Source organism: Dryas octopetala, chromosome 6, assembly GCF_963921425.1.
Source record: "Dryas octopetala chromosome 6, drDryOcto1.1, whole genome shotgun sequence".
NCBI classification, from domain to species: domain Eukaryota; kingdom Viridiplantae; phylum Streptophyta; class Magnoliopsida; order Rosales; family Rosaceae; genus Dryas; species Dryas octopetala.
This window is the reverse complement of record NC_141371.1, coordinates 18497617-18525358: the sequence shown is the minus strand read 5'-3', so window position 1 is coordinate 18525358 and position 27742 is coordinate 18497617. Positions and strand designations below refer to the sequence as shown.

At 38.7% G+C, this 27742-nt stretch overlaps 1 long non-coding RNA gene across 1 annotated transcript in view; it reads right to left on the bottom strand.

The window, feature by feature from the left end:
- The window catches only part of LOC147283019 (uncharacterized), a 65278-nt gene extending 48535 nt beyond the window's left edge, over window positions 1–16743 (bottom strand). Inside the window, exons 1-2 of the long non-coding RNA XR_015122779.1 lie at window positions 16656–16743; window positions 16025–16082 (exon numbers count right to left, since the gene is read on the bottom strand). This is a non-coding gene — a long non-coding RNA (uncharacterized LOC147283019). The remainder of the gene's footprint in view (window positions 1–16024; window positions 16083–16655) is intronic.
- Between the last annotated feature and the right edge of the window lie 10999 nt (window positions 16744–27742).

Genomic DNA, 27742 nt, shown 5'->3' with positions numbered 1-27742 from the left:
AATGGCCCTTCCCAAGTAGGGGTCCATTTACCCATGACTCGGCGCTTTTGGCTGATAGGTAAGATCGTCTTCCAAACTACATCTCCTTATGCAAAGGATTTGGGCCAAGTCTTTTTATTGTATGCTTTTGCTACCTTTATTTTTTGAACTTGTATCCTGTTAAACGCGGCGAGACGTGCTTTATCTAGATCTTCTAATTCTTGCATCATAGCTTAGTTATAATTCTCGGCCGAAAAGTTGTGCTGTTGAACCACCATTAGAGACTTAATTGTCATATCCAAAGGAAGAACATCATTATGGCCGTAAGTTAATGCGAATGGTGTGCTTCCTGTCGCCGTGCACTTTGAAGTCCCAAAAGTCCATAAAGCGCTGGATAGCTTTTCATGTCAAGTCCCAAATTTATCTTTAATTGTTTTCTGAATGATGGCCTTAAGGATCTTATTTCTTAACTCAGCTTGGTCGTTGTCTTGCACGTAGTATGGTGTAGAATGTTGCAAAATGAAACCCTGCTCGGCGGCGAAGTTTTGCACTTGTCTTGGTATGAACATTGTGCCGCGATCAATCACTACAGTCTCCGGCAAACCAAAGCGATGAATGATCCTTTCTCGGATAAATTGAATTACCTCAACGTGAGTGACCTTCTTTGTAGGCTCGACCTCAACCTATTTAGTAAAATAGTCAGTAGCGACCAAGATAAGCTTGTGCCTTGCGCTTGAACTCAGTATGATCTGACCTATCATATCGATTGCTCATCTCCTGAAAGGACAAGGCTTGATAACCAGATTTAAAGACGCAGCCGGGACATGCTGAATTGGACCGCACATATGGCATGGAACACATGCTTTGGCAAAATCAATGCAATCCTTCAGTATATTCGACAACTAATAGCCTTGTCTGTGGATTAGCCATCTCATTTTGTGACTTGACTGATGAGCGCCACAAACGCCGTCATGGACCTCGATCATAATAGCCTGTGCTTTTTGCTTGCCCAAGCACTTCATTAGCAATTTCTCCTTGCTTCTTCTGTATAGGTCATCGTCCACTAAAACATAATTTCTGGCTTGATATCTTGTTTTCCTTGGGTGTGGCCGGTGAGGATCTTTCAAGTATTGGATAAGTGGTCATCTCCAATCATTGACGCTGGTCTGCACGCAACATATTGCGCCAGGTTTAACTCTTTTTAATACATGTGGTAACTCTCGTCGTTCTATCTTGACAGTTCTTGATTCGGCACCCTCAGGAATTGTCTGTGATACCCGAAAAAATTTGGAGAAAATTTTTCGCGGTATTACTTGACCATGGTTGACTTGTAGGTCAAGCCATCACTTTTATTTCAGTTGTAAACATGACTCGTGGTGCTTTTACTTATAGTTGGAACTACCCTTATCCTTGTTACTGTTACTTTTTTTTTTTTCTATTTTTTTTTTTCGTTTGTGCCTTGTGAGTGAGACAAGGATTAACGATAGTAACCTTGGAGGGACAATGTAGTAATTTCACACCCGAACTCTTAGACCCGAACTTGAGGGTGTGACACGTGGCAAGTGGGGTCGACTTGCCATTTCTTAGGAAGCCCATTTAATTTTCCTTACACCCAATTATTTGTTTTGGACCCTAGTGAGTAACTACAAACCCACAATTAAATGTCCAACTACTTGGAGTCTTAACCAAGCCCAACTACCTAGTATTGGTCTTAAACTAAGTCTAAGGATTTTTCCTTGGAACCCAGCCCACGTTGGTTAGGATTACCTGGAGGCTTATTTTTATTCTTAATTATTTTAAAACCCCAACCAAGACTAGCACAAAGCCCATGACACGCTATTAAAAGCCTAAGTTCAGACTTCACCACCCACACACGCTACAGACCCCTCGTCTTCCACCCTCTCTCCTTGTGTTTCAGGTTATGGAGTTTTCTCTCCAGCCAAACACATCTGAACCAGAGGAGAAAGCCACAGGGAATTAAAGAACAAAGGTCCTTCCAGACCCTAGCCCATTGAAACCCCAAAGCTTTAGACTCACACCAGAAAAGAAAAAAATAAAAGATCCAAGCTTTGTTAGCTATGCCTCTACTTTCTCAACGTCCAACCAGCGAGAAATCTTTTTAGAAGAAGTCTAAGTGGTGAGAACTACACTCAAATTAGGTAATGCAACCAAACCCGAGACTCATACCTTCAAGCCTTTGGTTTTCACAATCAGGTTGCACCATTCTTGTCAATGACCATTTTTCTTTTACAAAACCTGTTTGCATGTTGAATCTGAGCAGAAAGAGTTCGAACCCTGGTAAGACCTGAGATCAAGACCTCCCTTTCCTTTAATTTTCACTCTATCCAACGTGATTCAACCTTGTTGTGACTGGTCTGAAACATGCAAGGCCACCTTTGAAGTTTCGGGAAGGAAAGGACCGAACCCCCCTTGCTTTCAGATTTGAAGGACTAATTCACGTCTTAGTTAAAGATCCTTGAGAAATCCCAAAGGAGAAGATTGTTGGAGCTTGCATGTTGGCAAATCCTTGATTGTCTCACAAAACGAGCTGTACTTTGGGTAAGGGAACTCTTAGTGATTTGTGAACCCTATGTTTTACTTGTGATTGATTGCTTTTTAGGCATGCTTGCTTGTTTGGTTCGGCAAGTAGGCCATTGATCTCAAGTTCTTACACAAAACTCTCATTTTCTGGTTTTCGTAATTCCTGACCCCGAGTTACTATTTTTGAAAACTGTACTGTTTGACAAAGTATTTCAACCTGATTTAGAGGCCAAGAACACCTCAATCAAACCTCTGACGAATTAGTTATGAATTTCCTAAACTGACCCTGAATTTTTGAAACCTGACAGCAACGATTTCCTTTTTACTTGTCTAAGTTTTTGAGTCCCCCTTGTGTTCTAGTGGTTTTAACCTAAAATGAGGTTGATGGGATGATGTTATACCTGTTTTGATTGGTTTACTTACATTGGATCATGCGGTTTGAGGTTTTGAGACGTTAGTCAATCCACCCTTGAATTTGGAGGATGAGCATTGCTCCCAAATCATAGGCTGGATTGAGTGGCAAAACTGTGCTAATCCACAACTCCAACCCACTTGATAATTTTTGTGAGTGACCCTCTGCATGTCTAAAATCATCCCACCAATTTTTAAAACTTTTGGACTGTTACTTTTTTAAAAAAAAATCCGAGACTAAACCTTGCTCCAGTGATCCTATTTGCTGGCAGTCAGCTACCTTCTAATTTTTTTTCTTTTAAAACTCATCCATTTGACCACCTGAGTTATTTACATCATTATAAATTTGTTTTAAAGTCCACCTAGCATTCATTTAAATGTTTTCACTCTTTGGATTATTCATTTGGTGTCCGGGACAATCTTAGCTTGCCAAACAAGTGCATCAACTCGGTAAAACTCCATTCTTGAACTTGGTTATGACTTGGTATGTTTTGTGTACTGTTGCAGGGGCCTTGTTAGTTTTTTAAGAGCTTTGGAGTTTGGGGGCAGCTACTAGAGAAGGTAAGGAGGGCTTGCCCAATTTAATTTTCTAGAAACTAACAATTGGAGAGTCTTGCTTGTGCTTGTGCATGATTGGTTGTGTATGTACATTGTAATCGTAATACGTGCATCCATGGTGGTTAATTGTTGTGAAATCTGGAACCTACAGGCTTAGTACTTGCTTAATTGCTATTTGTAAACTCTAGTTAAACTATACACTACAACAAAGGTGGTTTTTAGCGACTAAACTTTTAGCGAGGAATTATTTTCCCTCAGTGTAAAGCATTTTTTGCGAGGAATAGTTTAGTTTGTCGCTCCTAGTATGATGAATTTGGTCTCTAAAGTTATCTAACAATTAGCGAGGAAATGATGGATTCGGCGACAACATATATACTCGCTAAATGACCCATTGCGCAAGGAAATCTTGTTTCCTCACTAAAAGATTGGAGGGAATTTTTCCCGCACCTGCCAATGTTTTAGCGAGGAAATAATTTAAATTCGTCGCTAATTAAATATTTCAGCGACAATCTCAATTCCTCGCCATATATGTTGCAAATTATTTTCGAAAGTTTTTAAATGTACCACCCTTTGTTTCTCATTTGAAAAATAATGTTAAATGCCCGTGACAAAAATTCATGGTTCCTCGCTAAAAATGACCATAACGAGGAACATATTGGTTTTGTTGGTATGCATATGTGGCGAGGAAAATTGGTGCATCGCAGTATGATGTGTTCACCGAGGACTTTTAAATTTCCTCGCTGATGGTTGTAATTTTATTAACAAAAAAAATTGAAAAGAAACTTATGATGGTTTTAACTCTTTTTTTGTGTGGACTGAGATTGAGTTTTCATGGTCTTGTCTTTATGTTTTGTTTTCTCTTTGCTGCTTCCTCTCTGGACCACCATTTGTTGCTTTTTGAATTGTTTAATTGTAGTGAACTCCATTTAATAAGGTATATGGAAAGGAATTGAAAGGGATTCGATCTCCATTTAATTAGTTAACTCTTTTTTTCCAATTCCATTCTATACTTAGCTGCAATTTAACTCCGTTATTGTTGCCTGTACTTACATTCGCACCTAATAGCTCTACCTTACTTAGATTATAATTCACGCCCTCTGATTTCATCCCTTTTCTATTAGTACTAGTACTTTTACTGCCACTGCACAACAATACCAAACTAATACAAGAAATAAACTGTAATAATGCGGTCATCATGATCATCAATGAATTATATGGCCGCACCCACATAGCCATACTCTTACTGCAACCCAGAGAGTGATTCTGAGAGAATATTGTACAAATTGTGATTTATGGTGTGAAGCCCTGTTTGGGTATGGTTGTTTTTAAATGACTTTCTTGTTAAGTAAGATAAAACTTGAGTTTGTGTGGACACATTTTGGGTCGGGTGAGCCGAGCAAAGGATCCGGTGGTTTGGTGATGCTCACCCCTACATAGATTTTGCAGGTTTGGCGTTATGGTGATACTAGTGGAGATATCAGATGACGAGACACCGCCTACTTCGACGACAATTGGATATTCGAGTTCCAGTAGTTCCCTCATGAGCAAATGAGTGCCGGACCATTGTCTTAGACTCTTGTACTTATCCTTCGTTTGTCTTTGGCTCATTAGTGTTACAAATGTTTGGCTTACTTGAGTTTATCTTTTGCAAGACCATTCTCGAGGGTGTGTCGAGTTAACCCCAGATTACTCGATTTGTAATTTGGCTATCTGACCTAGGTCGACCAAGTTACTTAGATCCTGAATCTTACCTAAATTGATTGATAATGATTCACTCGGGCCTAATATTAATAAATGAATTAGAAATACATCTTCCGACGAGCTCACTATTTAGTGAACGTTCCGCTAGTTAACTCTGCCTACCTATTTTGTACAAGGGTAGAATGGTAAACTTAAGGCTTGTACTTCTCAGTTAATGTGAGTTTGAGCCGTCGGGGGGGGGGGGGGGGTAACGGCCAAGTTCATGTTAATTGAGGAGTACGCCAGCTGCCACGAACTCAATTCCCCTAGGCCCGGAATTGGGGCGTGACATTGTCACTCCTGATGCGATCTTTGTCATCTCTTACAACTTCAAAATTCTCCTCCCTTGGTATATGATTGTATGTTATTTCTGTGAAGTCTCCAACGATTTGAGTAATCATCGCCCAATATTGACTACGTATTAGATCTAAACAACGGTACCGACCAAACATCTGATTGATGATGAGTAAGGAGTCGTAGAACACGGCCAATTAACAATGCCTCGTATTCTGCTTGGTTTTTTGTGCATGCGAAGTCCAATTGGAAAATAAATTGGTATTTCATTCCTTGAGAAGACATAATGATTATTCCAGCTTCTACCGAGCCATCTGGGCTTGACCCGTCAAACCAAAGCTCTTACGGCTCAATCTTCACATAATTTGTCATGACTACGCCTATGCCGACCTCACTCATGTCTTCAATTTCCTTGGATGGATAGTGTGCCAGAAAATCGTCCAAGGCTTGTCTCTTCATTGCTTTATAAGGAATGTATCTTAAATCGAATTCTGATAACGTCATGGTCCATTTCCCAAACTGGCCATGTATGATTGGCCGTGTGAGCATGTATTTGACCATATCTATTTAAGAGATAACTAGAACTGTTGTTGGTAGCAAATAATGCCGAAGCTTGGTTACGGCAAAATAGAAAGCTAAGCAAAGCTTTTCCACTGGTGAATATCTTGTTTTTACTTCTTGAAGAATTCAGCTAAGATAGTGGATGGCTTGTTCCTTTCCCTCATCATTGTCTTAAGCCAACAGCGCTCCAATTTGACTTTTCTGCCGTGGCAATGTATAATTTTAGATATCGATTTCGGCAGGGAGGTACTAAGACTGGAGGTTGAACCAGACACGCCTTAATTGCTTCAAATGCTTCTTGGTGTTCGTTTTCCCAAACAAACTCTTATGTTCCTTTAAGTCTAGAAGAGCTGAGAACGGCCTTATTTTTCCGGCCAGATTTGATATAAATCGATGCAAGATGTTGATCTTTCCAAGCAAAGATTGCAATTCCTTTTTATTTCTTGGTGTCGGGGCTTCGATGATGGCTCGAGCCTTATTTTTGTCGACTTCAATCCCTCTCTGATGTACCAAGAAACCTAGGAAGTTGTCGGCGGAAATTCCAAAGGCACATTTCTGAGGCTTCATCTTTAGGTTGTTCTCTCAAAATCTTGTCGTAAATCATCTAAATGACCTTCCTTTGACTAAGATTTTATTACCACATCATCTATGTAGACTTCAACCATTTTGCCAATTAGGCCGTGGAAAATCACATTCATGGTCCTTTGATATGTTGCCTCGGCATTCTTTAAACCAAAAGGCATGACTACCCATTCATAAATTCCCATCGGCGAAGGACATCTAAAAGCAATTTTGTGTACATCTTTCTCGGCGATAAAAAATTTGATTATAACCGACGTGACCGTCCATGAAGGACAAGATCTCGTGTTTGGCCGTTCCATCCACTAATAAATCAGCCATAGGCATTGGATATTTGTCTTTGGGTGTGGCGGGGTTGAGGTTTCTAAAGTCCACGCATACCCTTAATTTACCGTTCTTTTTTAGCACATGTACCACGTTTGAAACCCAAGTAATGTATTTTGTCGTTTTAATGAATTTTGCCTCGTGAAATCGATGTATTTCATCTTCAATCCACCGTTGTACTTCTACGGCGAAGCGTCTCGACGGCTAGGCGTACGGCCTGAAATTTTCTCTGAGGCTTAATATGTGCTCTACCAACTCGTGATCGAGTCTTGAGATCTCCCTATAATGCTATGCAAAACAATCTTTATACTCTTAGACGAGAGCTACTAGTTTGTCTCTCAATTCTTCCGTGATCATCTGGCTAACAAAGATTGGCCGTAGGTCCTCGTCGGTTTCCAAGTTAACCTCTTCCAATGGATCCTGAACTTCAGCCTTTGAATTTTCAAGCTCGGCCACAGCTAGATCTAAGTCGTCAATTCCCCATTCTTGCCTGACTTGATCCTTCTCAATGATGAACTCGGCATTGACCGTCGTTTCCTTCTACTTATGGACCTTGAGTCTTCTAGCAAGGTTTTCAAGCAATACCACTTCTATCTTTTTCTAGTTGTCTATCATCTAAAAATTTCTTTTGAAAAAAGTAGAAACTGCCGCGAGGACTTCCATTTTGGTGGTCTAGTTGACCTTCTTGTTGGTAATGACCTTTGTTGACTGACCATTTGCATCTGCCCCTTCAAAAACTAAGTAGCTCATTATCATCGTAGTATTGGGCTTCTACGACCCCTGTCATGGCTTCAAATGGCCTCCCCTCGACAAAAACTACTTCAACTTGGTCGCCATTCCAAAATATCAATACTTGGTGCAGTGAGGATGGTACGCACTAATTGGCGTGAATCCAATCTCGGCCGAGTAGCAAATTGTAGTTGGTTATGGATTCAACCATGTAAAAAGCTGTGAGGCGTGATTTACTCCCTATGGTGAGCTCCATAGGCAAGAACCCTTTTGTCTTCATCCTTTCGCCGGCGAAACCAGTAAGCACAAGGTCAATGCTTAGAAAATCTGCCTCTGTCTTATGAAATTTTCTCATCAAACCAAAAGGAATAACATTGACCGTAGCACCACTATCTATCATAACCTTCGAGACTGACACTTCTTCCATATGTGCCGTGATGTACAGTGGTTTCAAATAGCATGTCATCTCTTCTGTTGGCTTCTGGAAATATGCATGGCAGGCCTTGGTTACGGCAACATTGCCGAGTACTTGAATAGTTTCCTCTTCGGTTAGGATATCCACATCGTTGACTTCTACTCCTGATAAGCCTTCGTCGACAAAAACCCCTTTAATGAATCCTTTTTGGCTGGGTGGAGCCTTAAATTCTACGGGTAAGGTGCACACTACATTGCACTCAGCTTCTGTCAAACCGGTTTCATCCTCGACTTTAAATTTCATCAAGCCAAAATTTCAAACCCTATTTCGTTTGGGTCTCTGTGTATGTTCTCTTTGATCCTTCGCTAAGGGTACCTCTACTTCTGACTCTTACTTGGGGACATCTAACATTTCTTTTGTCCTGATTTTCTTTTTTCCTTGATCTGTTAAAGTCTTTTTCATGGCTAATTTCAGTTTTCGGCTACCCAGTCTCTCCTTGGCCGGGATCCTTTTCCTCTCTTGCCCCCCAAGTAAGAGCTTTCCTTGTTTGGTCAAAATCCATGTTAGCCTTGAATGACTTGAGCTTTCCTCCTCTAGTCTTATCTGTAAACCGGCCGAGGTTGACTGTACGACCTGAATAATTGGTTCAAACTGGATCTATCTTTCTAGAGTTAAGTCCTCATTCTTCTTTTCCGCCCTTAATGCAGCCATCTCTCTCTGCAATCTCTTGAACTGAGTCCTAGTCATGGTCTCAATGGCTCCATTCCTTCTTTGCCGATATCACATATTTTCTCTCGGCACAGGTGGTTTGAAAGTTCTTGGCGGCAACTGTGGTCTGACTGATTCTTCTTGCTGGGCCCTTTGAGGCGAGTAATCACAACGTGCCTCGTTGAACTCCAAACATCTCCGGATATTTGACCTTTTTTGCGTTGTGGCTTTAAGTTGCCAAATTTTGATCTTTTTTCTTTTCTTCTCATTTGACAGAAAATCATTTTCTAGCAATGCCCTCCGAGTCTTTTTCGCCGAGACTCTTTCTACTTGACTCGGCAAAAACCTTCACTGAGATCTCTCCTCTTGTATCATTAGAGTCTTCCCTTTTTCCTCTCTTGTCGGAGCATTTTTTATTCCAACAACCTCTTTGAGGAACTCTTCAAGACCAACCTCACACTTGCACCTTGTGCACAGCACAGCCGGTCCTTCTGGCCGTAGAGGCACTTCTTCACTCTTCTCAGTCTGCCCCCCGAGTGTGGCAAGGTCGACCCTAGTCTTTGGGTGATTATCTGCAAGTTTTGGCACTCTTAATGATACTATGTTTACCGACACTTCACCGAAAGGCTTTGTATCGATTTTCATCTATTGCTTATCTTTTTAGAGAAATTTCAACTTGCCAGACTCAATTAAGACTTCTCGGATGGAAGCAAACCCATACAGGAGATTTTACAGTTGCAAATATTATCTTGTAACTTGGAAAATTTGATGAATTTTCTAGTTTGGTTTGTCTAACCTTTTTTTTTTTCTTTTTTCACAAATTGAAGAATAGGGGCTGTAATTTCTTCTAGTGGATAGGTTGATTCAAAGAATTAAGGACAGGGGAAGAGGAAATTTCAAAGAGAATCTCCAGGGAGAAAATGCTCTTGTGTTTTCTGATGTTGTCATGGATATTTTTTGGGTTTTATGTGATAAACAGCTAGATGTGTCCAATGGGGTTCATATATGGGCTTATCTCTACTTTTGTTGTAAAAAGGGTTTAAATGATGTCAAATATCATGTTCCTTTTTTATTGTAAATTATGGGAACTCTATGATTTAGAAAATGGCTATGAAAGTGACAAATTTATATTTTGGCATCCTATATTATGCTTTGATTGATAATAAAACTAATTTGGTCTTGAATTGTTGGTCTGAGAATGTCAAATTTGAAGTTGGTAATATGAAGTCAAATTTGAAGTTGGTAATATGAAGGCAAATTGAGCATTGGTAATATAAAGGCAAAGTTGAGAAGAAAAATAATTTAAATTGGACTCTGTTATTAGGAAGAAAAAGCTATCCATACCTAGTAGCCAGAAATATATGCTCTTTTCACAACAAGAGTTTATTGTAATGAAACACACCTATCCCAGCAAGAAAGGAAAATGTAAAAAAAAATATATGTTTAATATCCTCCCTCTCCTTTTTGTACTAAATATGCAAATGCAAAAAAATATAATTAGTACTCTCGATCCCCTCCTTTTTGCACCTATCCTAGCCATAAATATATGGTCTTTTTCTTGCAGCCGTAAGTTATAAGTATTTATTTTTCTGTCAACCTCTAAGCAAAGCAAAAGTTGCACTTCAGTGTCTACGCCAGCCTTCTAGTTCAAATGAACCTGCAACTCAAAAAAAAATAAAATGAACTTGGTACCTATTACAACTGATTCTGCTTTGAAACTCAAAAGAAAATAAAATGAACCTGCTGCCTATTACTATTGGTTTTGCTTTGTAACTCAAAAGAAAATAAAATGAACCAAGGCCAATTATAACTGTTTCTGCTTTGAAACTTAAAAGAAAATAAATTGAACATGTCCATATTTCAAGGTTTTGGCCACAAAATCATTCGTAAATTAGAAAAAAAATTTCAAATTATGAAATTTGAAAAGAGAGAGGCATGCCTAAACTAACAGACCATTACATCAAAGTTTCAAAATAGATGGCATGCCTAAACTAACACTGCCATTACATCAAAGTTTCAAATGAGAATTATGCTCTCTACCATTACATCAAAATTTCAAAATATACCAAAATGGCATGCCACTAGTTCAAATCTAACCCTACTATTACCAAAAGAGATCGACATGCCAAAACATAAACCTGCCTAGGTTTTCATATTTTCCTTTTCTTAAGCTTCATTCCCTTTCGTGTATTTGTTGTCATGCATGAAAGTTGGCTTCGCACACTTGGAATTGCAAGACCTGTTATATTTGAAATGCTAGCGGTACCAACTTCTGTTGCTCTAACATTTGACTGCACATTCACTTATTCTTGATAACAGGAAAAATGTAAAATATCAAGTTGTATACAAGAACTTTATTAGCTGGTCTAGTCTACCCAACTATTTGTCCATACAAATGAAATCAAGTTCATATAATTGAAATAACAAAGGACATCCATTGAGTGACAGAGTCTCTTATACTTGTTGTCCTCTACTAGTACCAACAGATGTTCTTGGTGCTGCTCTAGTTGAAGTTGCATTCATCTGCTAGAAAGAATTGTAAATTTTAAGACCATTTTGTTGTTATGAAAACAACCATTCTCTTAATAATTTAACCTGAGTGCTACTCCGTATGTTAGGGCCAGTTGCTTGTCTTGGATGCCCTTGATAATGAGGGGTGGCTTGTTGCACAATGGTATCAACCTATATTCTTGCCTCAGCTCCACTTGAAGATGTATTTGACTGCCCATTTGCATGTCCCTGCCATTTGGTGATAATCAAAATTATTAAAAAAAATAAGAGGCATGTCATTCAAATTGTACAAGGCACTTTATTAGTGAAAACTTACCGTCCCTCTCCTTCTAAGACAAGTTTTGATATTATGTCCTTCTTGTCCACATTTTTTGCATGTGATTTTTATATGGAAGCTCCTTGGCAACTTGGTCCCAATTGTTGTTGCTGGGGGTTCTCCTTGCTCTCTTACCTTGTTTTTCTTGGGCCTACCAAGTTGTCTATGGTAAATTGGGGGTATTATTTCAGGGTTTATCTGTTTTTTCCACAAATCTTCATTGAGAATAGGGTGAATGAAGGGTCCATATGCTCTTCTCCAAGTTGGTTTTTGTAGCATAAGTGCACATACTTTACCAGATCTTCATTTCATCTACCAATTGAGGCAATGGTATGCCCACAAGGTCAGTGAGGTTCTACCTCCTACAAGAGTAAAAATGCTGCCCCAAATCCACTGCAAGTATTTCTCACTTATATGCTCCACTTGGAACTATTTGTCACCTGCCAAATGGGAAATACATAGGCTACTATCGACCATATTCTTGTCAAGGATTTTTCTAATTCTTGGCCCAACCTCACCAACTCATTTGTCAACAGCTGTCCTTTGTTGTGTCATTCTCAACATCACATACATCATAAGTCTCTCCAACATACTAAGTATTGGCTTGTCTCTAGCATTTATAATGGCCGAATTGAATGTCTCGCACAAGTTATTCAACAACATGTCATACTTAATGTGCTCATTGAAATCTGCTTTACTCTAGTGCCTAACATCTGTATTTCTCAACCAATTGCATGCATCCTCATCTAAAATCTTCTTCTTCTTCATCTCAGCCTCAAACCAAGGCATTTCTTTTGCTCTTGCAACAACTCAAAGTATATTCTTCAACTCCAAACCTTGATGTTGCCCCTTAAAGTTATTGTAGAGGTGTCTAACACAGTGTCTGTGTTCTGTACCAGGCATTAACCATTCCACAACATTAATCAACCATTTTTTCTTGTCACTAATAAACACCCAGCCCTTACCAATTTCAATCCTTAAGTCATCTATATATTAAAAGTTGCAAGAACTATCTCCATGAGTTAGCATTCTCAATCTCAACAATAGCCCATGCAATGGGATACATCCCATTATTTCAATTAATCCCCACAGTAGCTAGAAGTTGCCCTGGATTTGGCCCTTTTATGTGGCACCCATCTAGACCTACAATTTGCCTGCATCCTTCCAAAAACCTTTTCCTCACAACATCAAAACAAATATATATCATGTGAAATCTAGCCTTTTTTCCCTCCATGTTTGTTTCCATCTTTATTGTACTCCTAGTTTTAGTAACCCTCAGAACATGACAATAATCCACACGGTCTTCATTACAAGAAAATACCCCATTAAATATCAGTGGAAAACCGATGTCTATTAAGTTTTCGACCGATAAGGGCAGACGTGATATCTAATGTACCCTATTTTAGATATCGGTTTTCTACTGATGTCTATAACAAAGTAGACATCCTACTTCTTGAATATCTGATATCATTAATAAACAATATATATCGATTTTTCAAATAACTGATATCTAAAAGAACGGATTTCGATATGTAATATACTTTAAATATCAATTTGGTTTTATTATTTGATATTGTAAACTCATCAAAAGCTATATTTGGTAGGTTGTTACATCGTTTTTTTTATTAAACCGATATGTAAGATTTATAACACAACGCATTTTTAACTAAAGCCGATATAAATGTACACATTAGATATCAGTTTTATTTGTTATTTCGATATATATACATGTATAAATATCAAATTTAAAAGATTAAAGATATCGGTGTTTAACTGATATTGTAAATATTTTTAAATTAAAAAAAAAAAAACTATTATGAAATGGGTAGGGATAACCCTAATCCATATATAACCCCATAAGCAACTTCAAAAATCTGTACAAAAGTAATCATCCAAGTTTAATTCTTCCATTCATATAAATTCCAACATCCAAAAATAATCAATAAGTTCACAAAAATATTAGAATGGCTTTGCAATATATGATGCCTATATTCTGCCTATACAAAAGATTGGAATGTCAACTAGTATCTTTATATCCACAAAATGCTCAAAACATGTACCAGATTTATACCAACATGCATGTTAGTCTAAATATTATTGAGGGTAACAAACTCTCCCCATTTAACTCGAATTTCATCAATTTTTTCTTATGTGTAACCGCCCCGCTTGTACTTCGAGTTACTCCACTGAAAACAATATAAAAAAGTGCATTAATATTTACATATTTGCAACCAACACATGCAAAAGCTCAAACCTATATTCAAATCAGATTTGTTACCCAAATTATCACTCATGCATGTAAATTTCACCAAATCAAAACCAACAAAACCTGTCGAATGCTACAAACTAGACCCAAAGTACCAAATCATTCAAACATAGCTTCAATTCATAATATTTTTTATTTTAAAACACTCTTGAACATGTCTAATACTTGTTCCATAAGGATCAGGTCAAAAGCACTACTCAAAATCACAATGGTGCAACCAAACTCGTAATAATGCACTGTGTAGTAAAACTGTTATTTTCTAGCAAAACATAATCAGTTTTAGAAAATCATAGAAAATACATCTCAAATCGGATTTCAGTGATTCAGAGCTTGAAATTATTGTTGAGATGTCTAGTTTAAATGGTCCAAAAACCAAATTCAAAAGCCTTGTCAAACAGTTCAAAATTTCAGAAATGTGACACAAGGTCAAAACTGTGCAATGTAGGCAGATTGTGTAGTTTCCATGAAAATCAAAGCCTTTCTGTCAAAAAGCTTGGCCTTTTCACACAACAACACACAATTACAACCAACTAAGAGCATAATACAAGCTAGGGTTAGGGCCTTACCTCCAAGCTCTCGGTTTACAAATATTGAAATTGACAGGACCGCCCCCGGATTCCACCCTGAAACCCGGAGAGGTCCTGCGGGAATCCAAATTCAAGAAAAATCCTACCGAAAATTCGGCAGAACCTCCCCAGAAAATGGACTAACCCAGAAATTCAAACCTGTTAAAAAGCACTTCTATACAGCAACCACCTCTACCACAACCAAATAGGGTCTCAGACCCAACAATCTCACAGAAATCCAACTTAAAATTTGTAGGGTGGTTATCAGAGCTGCTATTCTATTACATGGAATTTTTACAAAAATTAAATGGCGCCTACAGGGTCCGACTAAGGTGATGATTGCAACTGCCTCGACGTGCTTGGCTTGACCTCCACCAAAGCTACTACCTGGGGGACAATTTAAGACAAAACAAATTAAACCGTGAGATGACTCAGTGAGTGGACGGTTTAATGAAAATGAAAATGAAAATCAAAGGTAAGTATCTTTTCAGAAACCCTTTGTAGCCAAATTTAAATTCTAAAACCTCAAGTTGTTTTTGAAATCCCCCCAGTTTAAAAATCATTTTTAAGCTTAAGAAAATTTTAAAATCAATGGAACTCGTGGAAAAAGTATTTCAAACACATTTTTCAATAACCAACCGTCTAAATTAAGAAAGTCATAAAATAATAAAATCAAAATCATTAATAAACTCGAAAAGTAGGTTCTCACTGAAAATCCATATTCAAACTCTTGAAAATACCAATTTCATTTTCCACCATGCTATATACCCTGAATAATCCTGGCCATACACCTGTGCGGAATTCCTGCATCGCACAGGCAGGCAATATCCTGGCCATACACACGCGTGGAGTAAATCCAACACGTGCAGGCAATATCCTGGCCATACACACGTGTGAATAAATCAGCACGTGCAGGCAATCCTGGTCATACGTGCACGCAGAGCAGCCCCCAAAGGGCGAAGCATCCCGACACACGGCCCAAAGCCTATATGTGTGCCGTGATGGGTCCCAAAGACCTATTTAAATCTGATAACCTGGAGGGTACTGCAAGGGTGGTTTGAAAACCATTTTCCACAACCAAATCATAAAAATCACTTTTTCCCACCGAGAATAAATATCAAGATACTTTCCCAAAAAGGAACTTAAAATCCATAAGCCAACATACGAAATTCGAATCAAAATCGATATACATAAATCAAAATAATACTTTTCGACAAAACTGAAATATTAAATGAACCTTGTATATAAAATGAGAAATTAAATTCTTTTCCCAAAGTCCAACAACTCACTAAAACCAACATGTAAATATATGTTTAAAAACTTTCTTATGAAGCATTGAAATCCGAAATCCAACATTTTCTTCAAATCCCAAATCAAATTCATGCATAATAGGATTAAATGAAATCCTTTATAAATTTATTTGAAAACCAAAGTTCGCTCACATTTGTTATTTCTAAATCAAACTCAATTAACCAAAATAAAACGCAAATTTCATAAACCATTTAAAGAAATGAGAGTCCACTCACAGTGAGAAAATCTAAGGTCGATCCTCCGCCGGATCGTCGCGAACCCCGATCGTGTCGCCTATAACACAACGATAAAATATGAAATTAGTCTCGACTCCAATACGGTTAATTTTGTGTGTGTTAATTCTAATGTCTCGCTAAACTCACGCTCGAGTAACGGTTATAAATCATCTTCCTCAAAACTATACGCTCTCTAACCTATTCCTAACCATCTCGAAACTTCCCGGCTCACACCAGCATCAACCACACCCAAACTCCTAATTTCTCCAAGTTTCTCATTGGGGTCGACACTTAGAGGTTTACTAGTGGATAAATTATCCAAAACCACTCCAAAAATTTCCACAAAACTCAGCCAATCCATAGCAAATCTGAACTGGGTTCCAACCCTTGAAATCAAACTTCTCAATGTCCAAAATCCTCCAAATTAACTCTGATTTTTGATGCTAAACATAGAACAACCTTCCTAAGAGTGAAAATTATCCAAAACACAACAAGATTAACCCATAATCTCTACATTCAAAGGGGAACCCGAAATCACTACAAATCCAAATTCTCAATTTCCTAAATACTTGAAATTAACCATTAAAAATACAGGGGAAATAAAACCCAAGATGGGGGAGAGAAAACCCACCTAAAATCAATTCGAACGGAGGCCAGAGGTGGCCGGAATCCGGCGAGCAGTGGCAGCGGGGCTGGGCGTTTTCTGGCTCTAAGTTCGCGCGTGTGGGAGCTGGGCTGGCTGGAGGAGGCGTCGGGGAAGATGGGCGGCGTCGGGAAGGCTCGCCGGTGGCCTGGGCTGGTCGGGAAATTGCCAGAATTGGCCGGGCTGGGCTGAGCCGATCGTGCGCAGTGGGGGAGGGAGAAGAAGGAGTCGCGGGGAGAGAGAAAACAGGGGTGTCTATGGGGTCGGTGACGACGAGAGGGTCTGGTCGCCGGCCTCTGGTTGCCGGGGAGTAGGCCGGAGTTGGCCACGCCGGTGAGAGCAGAGAGGGGGAGGTGAGTGAGCTCGGGGAGAGAGAGGGAGAAGTGAGTGTGTGTGAGAGAGAGAGAGAGAGAGAGAGAGAATAAAAAGAGAGAGAGAAGATTCTAGAGAGAGAGAGAGAGTTGTGGAAAAATCTAGAGAGAGAGAGGAAATCTGACTTTTAAAACCCACTTTTATAAATTTACAACATTGCCCCTCACTTTAAACGCCTATATCTTTCAAACCGTAACTCGGATTGGCGCGTGCCGCGTGTCTATGAAATCGTGAGTTCGAAACCTATCCAACGGACCCGAATTCAAAATCAAAAGCCCTTTTATTTTAAAGGTCAAATTTTGGGTCAAGCTTAAATAAGTAAATCAAAACTTAAATCAAAACCCTTTTTTATTTTCCAAATAAATATCAAAATCTTTAAAATACAATTCCACATCCTTTTAAAAAAATCTTTTAAAACATAATTAAATAAAAATTTAAATTTCTAGTGAAAATTTAGGTCGGGTGACAGGACCGCCCCCAGATTCCACCCTGAAACCCGGAGAGGTCCTGCGGGAATCCAAATTCAAGGAAAATCCTACCGAAAATTCGGCAGAACCTCCCCTAAAAATGGACTAACCCAGAAACTTCTAAACCTGTTAAAAAGCACTTCTAAGTCTTTCAGCCACCTCTACCACAAGCAAATAAAGGGTCTCGGACCCACTTAAACCTTAGGAGTTGTTATCAGAGCCACTAATCATTTACAATAAGTTTTTACAAAAATAAACATAGCGCCTATAGGGACCAGGAATAAAAAATGGATGCTTTGCCTCGACGCGTTTGGCTCGACCTCCACCAACGCTACTACCTGGGGGGACAATTTAAGACAAAACAAGAAAACGGTGAGATAGGCTCAGTGAGTGGACAGTTAAATGGAGATGAAAATCAAAGATTTAAATATCTTTTCAGAAAAACCTTTTTTCACATGTTTAACTCTAAAACCTTAGAATGTTCTTTGAAATCCCCAAGTTTTTAAAACCATTTCTCAGTGAAATAATAAAATATGAAGTTGAAAATCAAACTTTGAAATCCAAGTTCTCAAACTGAAATCGATATTGTCAATTTATAAATAAATAACTTGAGCTGAAAACTTTCTTTTCAAACATTCTCAATATATTGAAATTCAATAAAACTGTTCAACTGAAACCGTCTTACTTAAAACCTTTTTGCTGCCATAAACTCATCACTTAAAATACTTAACAGTTAAAAACACACACCAGTCAGATACCCATAGAATCTGTCATACATGCGCAGAGCCGAGGATCTGTCATACGCATGCAGAGCCATAAATAATCTGTCATACATGCGCAGAGCCGAGAATCTGTCATACGCATGCAGAGCCACAAATAATCTGTCATACATGCGCAGAGCCGAGAATCTGTCATACGCATGCAGAGCCACAAATTCTGTCTTACGTGCACGCAGAGCGGCCCCCAAAGGGCGAAGCATCCCGACACACGGCCCAAAGCCTATATGTGCATCGTGATGGGTCCCAAAGACCTTTTAAATCTGAAACCTGGAGGGTACTGTAAAGGTGGTTTGAAAACCATTTTTTTATATCTCAATGCCACGCAAAATAATTTCTTAAAAAATGAAAAGTCCCAATGAGATTCTCACACCTTTTGCTATCAACTCAAGGCTTTCTCAAAACTTTGAAATCAATTTCCTTTCAATAAATTATTGTATAAATCACTTTTGAAATCGTACATCTCTATCGACTCTTAAAACCACATTTATTCGTCAATCTCGTATGAAAAATCATTTAATAAAACTTAAAGTAAGAACATTAGTCAAACTAACGGAAATGTAAACTTTGGAAATCATAATCACTTATAACAAATTCAACCCCAAAATATTTTACTCAATCCATACTCAAATAAAACTCGGGATAAGCAAATAAATTCAACCATAAAATAAACAAAATGTTTTTAAAACAAAAGTCCACTCACAGTGAGGAAATCTAACTTCGATCCTCCTCCGGATCGTCACGAGCCCCGGTCGTCTCACCTATAAAATAAACAAATAAAAATACTATTAGTCCCGCCACAAAGACATCAAAGTGGGTGCTAAACCTAATGTCTCACTCGATTCTCGTTCAATGACCACGAATTTTAACATGCCCAAATTAAAATCCGTAAACGCCTCCTCATATCCCAAAAGCTTCGCGGCTCAACCCAACGTCACATACACTTCTAGAATCAAACCGGAAATTAAGAGGACTAGCATAAGACTTATATCGGTCGAAAGCTCATCTTAGAGAAATTTCGACAACAACAAAGTCTCACTTTTTGCGCCCCAAACAAATTTCGACTTCTCCAACCACACTCGACGCAGCCATGATTAAACCCACTCAACAATCGCCTTAAAAATAAATTTACAACCACGAAATGACAACGGGTTTTCGAAATCACAGCGGGTGCCACCCAAAGTGGCTGCCCCAAATCCAAATTTTAACTAAAATACCAAATTCATCAAATCTACTCCAACCTTCAATTCTAAACAATAATTGGGGTTCCTAGGGATGAAATTTATCCAAAACCAACACCAATTAACAACCCCCAATTCAGAACTCAAAGAAATTCGAAATGCCCCTATAATCCAAAAATTTAAGTTCCCAAATTTAAAGTCTTGAACCACAAAACCAGAAGAAATTGAAAGCCCAGAGGAAAAGGAAGAAGACCCACTTACAAGGGAGGTGATTGGCGCCGGAGTTCAACCCAAAATTTGGCGAAACAGAGGGGAGCCAATTGCTGGGTTTTTTGTGCGCACGGGCTGGGCTAGCTGGAGGCGGAGCTGGCGAGCTAGCAGGCGTTGGGGAGGCACGCCGGTGACCTCAGGTGGCTGAAGATGGCTGGGCGAAGAGATGGGCGGCGGCTGAGTGATGGACGTTGGCTGATGTGCAGGGCTTGGTGGCGCACAGAGAAAGTGAAGAGAGAGAGAACACGGGGAGAGAGAGAGAGTAGGCTCGGGGGGTGGTGGTCGGCGCCTGGGGGGCGTTTGCCGGAGCCAGGGGCTGGCCGGTGATGGTGAGTGGGGGTGGCTGGGTGGTGCGCGCAGGGGAGAGGGTGCGGAGGAGAGGGAAAACCGAGAGAGAGAGAGAGAGAGTGCGGGGAGAGAGAATAAATAGAGGGAGAGAGAAAGTTCTAGAGAGAGAGAGAGAAAGTTGTGGAAAAATCTAGAGAGAGAGAGAGGAAATCTGATTTTTAAAACCCACTTTTATAAATTTACAACATTGCCCCCCACTTTAAACGCCTATATATTTCAAACCGTAACTCGGATTGGCGCGTGCCGCGTGTCTATGAAATCGTGAGATCGAAACCTATCTACCGGACCCAAAGTCAAAATCGAAAACCTATTCATTTTAAAAGTCAACTTTTGGTCATGCTTAAATTAAAACAAAAATAAATAAATCAAAACTTTAAATCAAAACTCTTTTTATTTTCCAAATAAATCTCAAAATCTTTAAAATACAATCCAACATCTTTTATAAACCTCTTAAAAACATAATTAAATAAAAATTTAAATTTCTAGTGAAAATTTGGGTCGGGTTGTTACATCGGGTCGTTACAACCTTCCCCCCAAAAAAAAATTTCGTCCTCGAAATTTAGTAGAAAACTTAAATTTAAGTAAATTGTAGTTGCAACTTCTCATCACCCATCAAATCAAACCTCCTTTTAGCAACCATAAGTAAAAATATGCGTGACTTTGGCATTTCCTTCCGTTTCAATAAAACCAAGGAGATTTAAACTCAGGAAATCGCTCCATAACGAATCTAAATAAATTAAGCCTCGAAATAAAAACTTGAAAATGTGGTAGCAACGCCAAACTCTAAATAAAGTTTTCAAGAATAAAATCATTACGAAGTAAATTAATTTAAAACCTTTAAATCATTTGAAAACCACTCTAACCCACAAATCGAGAAAGTTCATCTTTTATCGTCAATCAAAACGAGAATACGTGATACGCAAAGTGTGTGTGTGTCCCATAGTCTATAAAAATATTGTATAATGCCCAGAGATGGATAACGTACCCATGATGACTTCTGGTGAAGCCAAAGCGTCCTGCTGCGTCATGGCGAAGACTCTGCCCTGGGCTCTAAGGCGTCCTGGCTGACCCCTTCTATTGTTCTCCACCTTTACTGACATGGCTGGACTGGGCACCACTACGCTTCCACTGCGCCACTCTGATTAACCCTTACTTAAATCCAATACTTGGATCTCTTGCTTTCCATATGCCTACCACCTTGTAATTTCTCCTATAATCCCTTTAATCGTTATTAAGATATTTTTATCTTATACACAAGCATCTATCCTTCGCCATCCTTATTGTAAACCATCAAAGTTTAACCAAGCTCCACAGTGTCACATCTTCGATACTTAATCTCTAAGGAAATCCATAATTATAATAACGTTAAATTCCATACAATTCCATCTTGATTTCCTCGAATGGGCTTCAAACGAAGTACTAAAACATTTAACAATACGCTCTCAATTCCGCAGTTACTGATTATCAAGAAGAAATCCTCACGAGTACGATCCAAATTGTAATACGAGCATACCGTAAACGTAACACTCACGTTATTCGAATAAACTATACCCCCAAAACTTACCACAACTTCTTGAGGTCGGCCACGTCGAGGAGGCATATCCATACTAGCTGAGAAAAACCTATTTACACACAGAGGGATGCACACGAGGTGCCGAGTCTACAGGAAACTTAAAACCTAATGCTCTGATACCAAGTTGACAGGACCGCCCCCGGATTCCACCCTGAAACCCGGAGAGGTCCTACGGGAATCCAAATTCAAGAAAAATCCTACCGGAAATTCGGCAAAACCTCCCCAGAAAATGGACTAACCCAGAAATTCAAACCTGTTAAAAAGCACTTCTATACAGCAACCACCTCTACCACAACCAAATAGGGTCTCAAACCCAACAATCTCACAGAAATCCAACTTAAAATTTGTAGGGTGGTTATCAGAGCTGCTATTCTATTACATGGAATTTTTACAAAAATTAAATGGCGCCTACAGGGTCCGACTAAGGTGATGATTGCAACTGCCTCGACGTGTTTGGCTTGACCTCCACCAAAGCTACTACCTGGGGGACAATTTAAGACAAAACAAATTAAACCGTGAGATGACTCAGTGAGTGGACGGTTTAATGAAAATGAAAATCAAAGGTAAGTATCTTTTCAGAAACCCTTTGTAGCCAAATTTAAATTCTAAAACCTCAAGTTGTTTTTGAAATCCCCCCAGTTTAAAAATCATTTTTAAGCTTAAGAAAATTTTAAAATCAATGGAACTCGTGGAAAAAGTATTTCAAACACATTTTTCAATAACCAACCGTCTAAATTAACAAAGTCATAAAATAATAAAATCAAAATCATTAATAAACTCGAAAAGTAGGTTCTCACTGAAAATCCATATTCAAACTCTTGAAAATACCAATTTCATTTTCCACCATGCTATATACCCTGAATAATCCTGGCCATACACCTGTGCGGAATTCCTGCATCGCACAGGCAGGCAATATCCTGGCCATACACACGCGTGGAGTAAATCTAACACGTGCAGGCAATATCCTGGCCATACACACGCGTGGAGTAAATCCAACACGTGCAGGCAATATCCTGGCCATACACACGTGTGAATAAATCAGCACGTGCAGGCAATCCTGGTCATACGTGCACGCAGAGCAGCCCCAAAAGGGCGAAGCATCCCGACACACGGCCCAAAGCCTATATGTGTGCCGTGATGGGTCCCAAAGACCTATTTAAATCTGATAACCTGGAGGGTACTGCAAGGGTGGTTTGAAAACCATTTTCCACAACCAAATCATAAAAATCACTTTTTCCCACCGAGAATAAATATCAAGATACTTTTCCAAAAAGGAACTTAAAATCCATAAGCCAACATACGAAATTCGAATCAAAATCGATATACATAAATCAAAATAATACTTTTCGACAAAACTGAAATATTAAATGAACCTTGTATATAAAATGAGAAATTAAATTCTTTTCCCAAAGTCCAACAACTCACTAAAACCAACATGTAAATATATGTTTAAAAACTTTCTTATGAAGCATTGAAATCCGAAATCCAACATTTTCTTCAAATCCCAAATCAAATTCATGCATAATAGGATTAAATGAAATCCTTTATAAATTTATTTGAAAACCAAAGTTCGCTCACATTTGTTATTTCTAAATCAAACTCAATTAACCAAAATAAAACGCAAATTTCATAAACCATTTAAAGAAATGAGAGTCCACTCACAGTGAGAAAATCTAAGGTCGATCCTCCGCCGGATCGTCGCGAACCCCGATCGTGTCGCCTATAACACAACGATAAAATATGAAATTAGTCTGGACTCCAATACGGTTAATTTTGTGTGTGTTAATTCTAATGTCTCGCTAAACTCACGCTCGAGTAACGGTTATAAATCATCTTCCTCAAAACTATACGCTCTCTAACCTATTCCTAACCATCTCGAAACTTCCCGGCTCACACCAGCATCAACCACACCCAAACTCCTAATTTCTCCAAGTTTCTCATTGGGGTCGACACTTAGAGGTTTACAAGTGGATAAATTATCCAAAACCACTCCAAAAATTTCCACAAAACTCAGCCAATCCATAGCAAATCTGAACTGGGTTCCAACCCTTGAAATCAAACTTCTCAATGTCCAAAATCCTCCAAATTAACTCTGATTTTTGATGCTAAACATAGAACAACCTTCCTAAGAGTGAAAATTATCCAAAACACAACAAGATTAACCCATAATCTCTACATTCAAAGGGGAACCCGAAATCACTACAAATCCAAATTCTCAATTTCCTAAATACTTGAAATTAACCATTAAAAATACAGGGGAAATAAAACCCAAGATGGGGGAGAGAAAACCCACCTAAAATCAATTCGAACGGAGGCCAGAGGTGGCCGGAATCCGGCGATCAGTGGCAGCGGGGCTGGGCGTTTTCTGGCTCTAATTTCGCGCATGTGGGAGCTGGGCTGGCTGGAGGAGGCGTCGGGGAAGATGGGCGGCGTCGGGAAGGCTCGCCGGTGGCCTGGGCTGGTCGGGAAATGGCCAGAATTGGCCGGGCTGGGCTGAGCCAATCGCGCGCAGTGGGGGAGGGAGAAGAGGGAGTCGCGGGGAGAGAGAAAACAGGGGTGTCTGTGGGGTCGGTGACGACGAGAGGGTCTGGTCGCCGGCCTCTGGTTGCCGGGGAGTAGGCCGGAGTTGGCCACGCCGGTGAGAGCAGAGAGGGGGAGGTGAGTGAGCTCGGGGAGAGAGAGGGAGAAGTGAGTGTGTGTGTGAGAGAGAGAGAGAATAAAAAGAGAGAGAGAAGATTCTAGAGAGAGAGAGAGAGTTGTGGAAAAATCTAGAGAGAGAGAGGAAATCTGACTTTTAAAACCCACTTTTATAAATTTACAACATTGCCCCTCACTTTAAACGCCTATATCTTTCAAACCGTAACTCGGATTGGCGCGTGCCGCGTGTCTATGAAATCGTGAGTTCGAAACCTATCCAACGGACCCGAATTCAAAATCAAAAGCCCTTTTATTTTAAAGGTCAAATTTTGGGTCAAGCTTAAATAAGTAAATCAAAACTTAAATCAAAACCCTTTTTTATTTTCCAAATAAATATCAAAATCTTTAAAATACAATTCCACATCCTTTTAAAAAAAATCTTTTAAAACATAATTAAATAAAAATTTAAATTTCTAGTGAAAATTTGGGTCGGGTCGTTACAGAAATGGCAGCAATACTTGGTCTAAATATAATCATATACTACTACGTACAATTTAGGATGCAAAAATCTTTTTGCATACCACTTGCATTAGAAAAAATGGAGCATGAGCCAAGGATTATCTACCTAAACCTGTAGAAAACAATACCAACATATTAAAAAATTAGACTCTGGAGTATTATTCCATCTTAACAAGAAAACTAGAAAGATTAATGATTCAAAAGACATAACAGACACTAGATCCTAGATAATACCATGTTTAACATAGAGTAACCTTCACATTGAGAATATAGGACTCAAACGGCTGAGAGATGAAAGATGAGAGAGAGAGAGAGAGAGTGAGTGAGAGAGAGAGAGAGAGAGAGAGAGAGAGATAGACCATGTGCTCTGCAACCTACATATATTGATAGAAACAAATAGATTTGTAAGAAATTATCCACATAATGATGGTTGGATGAACTCTTGCCCACAAATTGATAGAAACAAACAGATTTGTAAGAACGCCCATAATGATGCCTAAAACAAGACTCTTTCCCACAAATTAGCACATAAGCAAGCAATAAATAAAAAAGCTTTTCGAAGGAGTAAAGTTCAAATTAGCACATTGACTTGGCTTACATCATTTTCTTTGAATAACAAAAAAACATAACTTAAATTAGAAGTTAAAAACATTTTAATATTAAATTAGATATAAATGAAAACAATACAAACATATATATTATACAAATGACACCATTATGCACAAACAAAATATAAATTGGACATGCCACTCTTACACTTCCATATCCAACACCTCTTTGGACAGTAAACAAAAGCTCACCTTCATTTATATAAATGCCATGAAAGTTCAAGTGTCTTACTTAGTTACAATTTTATCACTGCTTTACTTTCTAAGGAAGTCATATATTTACAAACTTATTTTTCAATTCCAGTCATGCAGGGTAATCTTCCTATCATGTGTTAGTGACAAGATTACTAGCACAATCTACTAAATCTACTGCTAACTGAGAGCACTGGAAATCAAACAGATTAGAGAGAGAGAGAGAGAGAGAGAGAGAGAGCATGCACCTCCACATGTTTCAAGTAATCTGGAACATATGATTGCTGCAATCTACATATTTTAGAATAACCACTCCTAATTAAGCTGCATCTTGTGGAAATAACATGAACTCTTCCATCTTTGTCTCTACTAAGCCATCCACAAATGAATATCATATATAAGGTGGTTTATATTCATTTTATTATATACAAATATATCCCTACAAACTAATGTTAAGATAAGGAACTTTAATAGTACACCCATATATATTCTAAGTCCTGCTGCAATGAGTTTCTTACTTTCTTGTATATAGGACAAATTTTAATATACCCACCCATCAAATATTTTGGATCTGCAACCAAATTAGGTGGAAACTGCAGCAAAGTCTATATTGAAACCTTAATCCAATTACTGTTTGAGAAATGCTAGCTTTTAAAATTAAAAAAAAAAATACATTTTATGTAGGAAATCTCATTTGTCCTAGCTTCAACTTCTAACTCACTAGCTTCTTTCCTTCTAGCAGACTCTGCTTCAATTCCTTTTATTTCAATTATGTGTTTCTCAACCTTGAAGCCTTAAAACAAGGAAATTAATTAACAAATCAGTAAGAGGATGAGGAAGCTTCAAAAAAATTAGAGCAACATCAAAGAGGTGCCAAAATAATTAACATAAACAGATCTAGTTGGTAATTTACAAGAACTAAACAGGAACACTATTAGCAGTATAAAATAATATCAACAATGAATGGTAGGAAAGCTCTTGGAAACTGTAGGCAAGTATTATCTATGTATATATATTTATTATATATACATATCAATAATTAATCAATATATATATTAATATCAATAATTAATCAATTGACAAGACTCATGTGAATTGGATAGTTTAGGCAAACAAAAACTTCAAAATTCCAAGTAGGACTTCAAGAGGAGGTAAGGAGTTTTGGAAGAGCAGAGTTCTATTTGTTGGATCCATGTGCAAGTGCAAGATAGATAGATAAATAGATAGAGAGAGAGAGAGAGAGAGAGAGAGAGAGAGACAGACAGACAGACAGATAGACAGAGAGATAGAGAGAGAGAGAGAGAGAGAGAGACAGAGACAGAGACATGCATGTGTCAAAATATTAAGCACCCTAATTAAATTAATATACCTGAATATTCTCAAGAGAAGCCAACTGACGAATAAATTCAGGGTTTTGCATCATTTCTCTTAAATAAAAATTGCAATCAAGCATGCTCTATGTATGTAATTGGAGTTTGGAGCCAAGAATTTGCAGTTTGGTAATGTTAAGAAACAATAAATTTCACCATCAAAAGCCCATGTTATCAAAGTACAAGTATCCTGTTTCAAAAATTCACCTCAACATATACACTTATATATCTAATTATATTAGACAAACAGAAAGAAGGTTGAAGTTTCATTCTTGAAGCACCTCTTTCACATAAGTGGAGCAAAAAGGTGTTCCCTTAACCCCGAAAGTTGTCCTGACGTAGTGAGAATGAGTCAACAGCAGTGTGAAATTAATAATGTAAGGGTCCGTTTGGGAATCTGTATTTCAAGAGGTGGATTTGGATTTGGGCTTCTCAAATCCAAATTCACCTGTTTGGGCTTATTTTTAAGTAAGGATTTTGGATTTGGCCCAAATCCAGGATAGATTTGAAAGGCCAAAAACCGTGTATTTGAAATCACTTCTCAATGTAGGTATTTGAAATCCTCAGTCCAATAGAAAATCTAACCCAATCTCACCTCCACACAAACCCAACCGCGCCACCACCTCCAAGCTTCGATCTGCTCATGCCGGCGTCGACGAGCTCCTTCTAGCGTCGGCCACCTCTGTCGAGTTCGACTTCTCCGGCCAAAAAGTTGTCTCACCACAACCTCAAACTCCGACCTCGCCTCCACACAATCACCAC